Source organism: Topomyia yanbarensis, chromosome 2 (genome assembly GCF_030247195.1).
Source record: "Topomyia yanbarensis strain Yona2022 chromosome 2, ASM3024719v1, whole genome shotgun sequence".
Lineage (NCBI taxonomy): Eukaryota > Metazoa > Arthropoda > Insecta > Diptera > Culicidae > Topomyia > Topomyia yanbarensis.
Genome location: NC_080671.1, coordinates 344,440,648 through 344,446,387, shown reverse-complemented (window position 1 = coordinate 344,446,387; position 5,740 = coordinate 344,440,648).

Genomic DNA, 5,740 nt, shown 5'->3' with positions numbered 1-5,740 from the left:
ATCGCTTCACAACGTAGTCTATTTTTCATGGCTTGCGGTGAGCACGATCTCTCGAATTGCTGAACTGAAAATTATGGAATAGAAAATAATTTTTAGTGTTCTTTACAGATTTAACTCGCCGCGCAGATAGCTCTGAATTAGACCCGCTGGTGTCCTAAGACGATTTCGCTAGATTTTCGGAGCACTGTGCACCCAGTGCATTAACGCAAGCGACGGAAGGCTATCGAAAAGTTTCGTGAAAATGAAAATTCCAGTAATGATGATGATTTCCCCAAACGGTTCGTTTTCGAGAGGTTTTTATTTGTTCTTTGGCATTAGGATTAGCGATAATAATTCAAATCAAGGATACTACTGGGAAGTCACCTTTAGAAAAAGTCGATGTCGAAGTAAAATTTGGAACTATGCACGCATGCACTTCAGAGATAGCGTGATATCAGGAGCTGCGATTTCATTTCAACGCTTTTTTGTGAAAAAGGGCGATACTCACAAATGTAAACATAAGGCTTTTTTCATACATGCGAATGATAAATAAATAACCCCTTTAGGAAAATTCAGTTTTCCCACCACAATTTAGATATTTTATTAACAGAGCATTAACAATAATTCGTTGGAATGTCTATTTTATGGGCCATTTTTTCGCTTTCCCATTGATTTGGTTTGAGATTTCTAGCACTGATGTTGTCCTATGCTGATTTGAGCGATTCTCTGAGTCCTGCCACTATCCCATGTAGTATGTGTTATCAAAAACATCGCGAAACATCAAGTTCTAAATGTTCTCAAACGATATAATATCCGAAGAGAGTGAAAAGAGTTATAAGAAATGTCTCATCAAACTGTTAGGTGGATTAAAAGCGTTTTTCTATATTGCAATTACCTGTGAAATTGTAGAAACACGAGCCGTAGTTGCAAGACGAATAAGGCATATTTATATTTGTATCTAGGGAATCGCCTCAAACCCTGAATTTACAAGCAGCCTTCAGAAAAAGAAATCCACTGGTGAATAATAATGCGAAACTTCATGAAATCAAAAAATACCATACGTCTCCATGAAAAAACTAATTTTACAAATCATCAAATATCAACCTTCGGCGCAAAACGGCGCAAGATGACATTATGATATTTGAAAGATTGATAAAATTTTACGTAAGTTGTACTAGATGCACACGCTTTTACCGATCGGGGAGAGTTTGGACACTTGATCCTTGGGGATATTTGATTCCCATAAAGTTATAACTATATTAAAAGAAAATGAAATATTTGATCGTTTATGATGTTTGAAAAAACAATCTGATGGTTTGGAAAAGTTATATAATATTTTAGAAAATATGTGTTCAAATCCGTCTCGAAGATCTTTTTACAAATTTTTTGAATGGTTGTATGCAGAGCTGCAAATTTTCAACAGTTTGTTTTGAACTTGAAGGAGGAAAAATTTTCAAATCATGCCCTACTCTGTTCAATTCGCAGTTGTTCGTTTCCATTATTCATTCAAACAGCCGACCTGCTCAATCATTTTCCATTCATTTTCAATTTCATTGACCCTGTGAATATCTCTTTACTGGGGTATTGACTAGGTTTTTCAAGCAAAACTACTCTGAACATAGTTCTTACTGTTCATGTAAGCTTGAAAACGCAAAACATGACGATATTTAACCTAAACTGGCCTCTACAGAGCAGATGACAGCTTTGGTTGGTGAATGAAAAAGCATCAATTTGAAATGAAGACGTACGATTCAGGTATGAAAATCCCGCCAACTTGAAAGTGAATGATTGAGGGAGGCTTTGAATTTATTGGTTGGTTTGATTGAACTGAAAGTTGGCATTTGAAAATGAAAATTTGCACCACTCAATCTGATCATCGAACTAATTATACACGAATATTTTCAAGTGCGATTACTTTTTAAGAGTTTTTGTCTAGAAAAACACGTTTTTCGAATAAAAAGTTTCACAGCACATAAAAAAAAATTAAATTTTTTTCACCTCATACAATTGGTATCTTTGATCCCTGTAACACTGGGTATTCTTGATCCCTCTTATTAGTCAACAGTTTTTTCGGCATTTAATAAGCAAGGGACTGGAAGGTGAAGTATATTTTTCAATATTTAGAGCCATAGTACTCAAGGGAGAGCAAGGTGTTGAAAGGAGAAAGTTTAGAAAAGCGTGGAAGGATCATATCGCAAATGCTTAGTGTGGAAGTTTACCGTGACTTAACTTTTTGTCGGTTCCGACAGCATTTACTTTACGCTTGTTCGGACATGCCGTAGACTCAGGTGATTCGCATTTCTAATGCCAAAAGACCCTGACTCCTACGGTAGCAGACAAAAGGTTAAGTCGCCGCACAGTGTCGCCTAGCCGGACAAAACCTCAAAATTTTATTTTAAATTTTTCGTGATTTAATATTTTTCTCTGCTTCTTAACAGGTTGAATAGAGTCTTCTCAAAATATTAAGTCCCGAAGACGAGAGTTCAATTTTTTACAGAACTTCGAAGGTGAAATAGATGATGAATTCTGAGGAAAACTCTTTTCAAACCTAAGTTATTCAAATGAATATATCTTTTTAGTTAAGATTCCGATTGGGGTCAAACTGATTTCATTTGAAAGATTATTCGCTGGATTTATAGCTGCCATTTGATTTAGTCGATACAAGCCTTGCTTCTCGCTCAGACATGAAAAACAAATAATCAATCGAGTAAAAGTTTAAAGTTATAATGTTCAAAGTGGCTGTACTTTTTTTTGAAACGGTTCGGAAAGATCGCTTGTTGTTCATTATACTTGAAAATTAGTGTACTTTCCGAAAATGAATATCTTGTTTTGCCCCTTTCTGCCCGAGGTATGAAAAAAGGTGATTTTTCATGATACGTCTGAAGGAGACGCATGGTAGCCTTTGACTACCCAGGGTTCGCAATATAATTTATAGATGTGTCTTATCATTATCAACAATTGTGTATTGTGTGTATTCTGCTAAAAAATTCACCGAACCTAATTTTTTGAAATTGAATTTTCGGAAATAGTGCACTTTATATTCGTAAATATTGAATTTTCGAACCACCCTAAGTGCCAAAATTTTGAGGATTTAAAAAACAAAAAATAAACATCAAATATGAATTCAGCGTCACAAAATTACCCTAATGTGAAATTTGCATCAAATTCGGGCCACTTTTGAGGTTTTGTCCGACTTTTGTATGGAAGGTGATCACTGTGCGCCGGTGAGCTCTAAGCTTGCATATATGATCCTTCCACGCTTTTCTAAACTTTCTCCTTTCAACACCTTGCTCCTTTCCACCCTTGAGTACTATGGTTCTAAATATTTAAAAATATACTTCACCTTCCAGTCCCTTGCTAATTAAATGCCGAAAAAACTGTTGACAAATTGACTCAATAGGTCGTTAACAAAAATGGTTAACAAAAAAATGGTAAAAATAGGACCTCTTATTAGTTCTCTCAAACACTTTCAAAATGCACAGAAATAGAAAAAACATCATTTCCATAAAGTACGCCATTAATTGATCTAAAATGTTTTTTTCTGTGAACAAATATGGTAAAAGTTATTGAAGATTGGAAAAACAAGTTAAACAGCATTAATTGCCGCAAATACTTGCCTTGACTTTCTACTGTGGTTAAAGTTTATCGAGCATCTAAAAAGGTAGTCTTATTAATTAATTGGTCAGGATAGATGGTTAGCTGAACTTTCGTGCCTATAAGTCATAGTGTGCTTTGTTTATTTAGCTCTAGTAGGCGGAGGATCAAGTTACCACACGTTTTTACAAAAACCTCGTTTTGACATGATTTTCAAAACTGTTCATATTACTAACAGGACATAGTATTCGCATTTAAACATTATTCATAGCTCTTACAATTCGAATTGACTACAAGCTGGCGAACATTGCAATTAAAATTACAATTTCATTGTTAAGTTATGAGAAAAAAACAAATATGGGATCAAGCGTACCCACTCTCCCCTAAAGAGATGACACTCTGAATGTAAATAAGTCCGTATTAAACAACATAGTCATATTCATTTCATTGGTAACTTTTTAAGTACTCATTATTTCTCAAATTGAAATACACCATTGAATTCCTGGGATGATTTTCTATTAGAAACTCTTATATGTGTTGTTAAAATATCATTGTAGTACCTATTAAAGCGAGATGAATTAGTATAAACGAAACCTTTTTGTCACTCGAATTCATGCAGATTTTCAAGACCTTGTACGGTTCAAAAAAATATAGCACTTATGTTTTCCAATCGATTGACTCAAAATTTGGCGAATACAGTCTTAGGTATGGTACACTTAGGAAAAAATATAAAAGGCATGAAAATCGACAATAAATTTTTGGGGTTTTGTTCGGCTCGGCCCCACTGTGAAACGGTGTGGAATAGAACTGCTTTTTTCCCATTCTCTGTGAAACCTTAAATGACCACCTACATTTGATACACAAAAAGCAGCTCTTTTGCGGGCATTTTACATGACATTGGATATCATTTCGGGCTTAATCGCAGCAATTTCAGTTCGTATATCAACTTTGAGTTCGTCAAGGTTCTTAGGTTTGCTAAAATAAACTTCATTTTTCAAGTAACCCCACAGGAAAAAGTCTGGTACCTTTAAATCCGGAGAACGAGGAGGCCATTCCAAATCACCATTTTTTGAGACAACGCGTGCTCTGCAAGAACTTGATTGTAGTTACAACAACTTCATTGGAACGTTGCGGGCGCTGTCGAATAGGAATCTGAGGAGTTACTACAGTACTCAAAGAAATTCTTCACCAAATTGCGGATTGTCTTGTTCGTAGGCGCCAAATGCCTGCCATATTTTTAGCGATAAGCATGGTTGTGATAAAGATTGAGCAATATTTTTTTCATAAATTTCTAACGAAAGTGAGTGAAGATTTTACACTAACGTACACGAGTGAACTCAATAAGTTAATAAGTTAATTTAAAAAATAATTAACGCAAGGCAGAACAGGGTTAGTACCTTCAGAGGAAATATTCAGCAAAGCATTATCTAAAACATTACCAAAGACACCATTTTTCACCCATGGACTACAACGAGAAGTTCCCAGTTTTTTCCATGTTTATTATGTTCCCAGTCGCTGTGCAGCGTTGGCTGATAGTGTCGCTTTACTAGGACAGCATTCTAAGTGGTGCTTCTTACTTATTTAGGTAGGTCACCGTCATCAGTGGTACAGCAGTAGAAAATTTCGCAAAAATACTATTACCTCATCGCAGGGACTTGCTCACGCGGTGTTTGGTCAGCAGCAACGAACCGATCTCGGCACAGCAGCGGCGTCGACCTCCAAGCAAATGGTTCCTCCGTTCGTGTGTTATTTTGTTCCAACTGCATTCGGAAGTCGCAAACAGTTGTCCGATTTATGTTGCTTCTTCAAAATTATAGGACTCACAATTCGTTGCCAGATATACAAATTTGAAATTGGACCAAGAGAACACAAAATCGGCGCCGGTCGTCGTTGTTTTTGTGCGAATGATGAATCTAGGCTACGGATGGGATTTTGATCAGGTCTTTGTCGCGATCCGCAGACGCACAAGCAGGCGTCAACAGTTTTGCGGTGGGGTAACATTTGTCCCACGTTTGAGTATGAATGAAACTCGAATTCAGGTTTTCGACTGGAGAAATGCCATGCAAGGTGAAAGATTTGGTGAGGGAATGAATAATTTTATTTCTGCAAAAAAAAACAAACTTTTCTGCGTGGTTTTGTTTGCTATTCATATTCAGTTTAGTCGCGA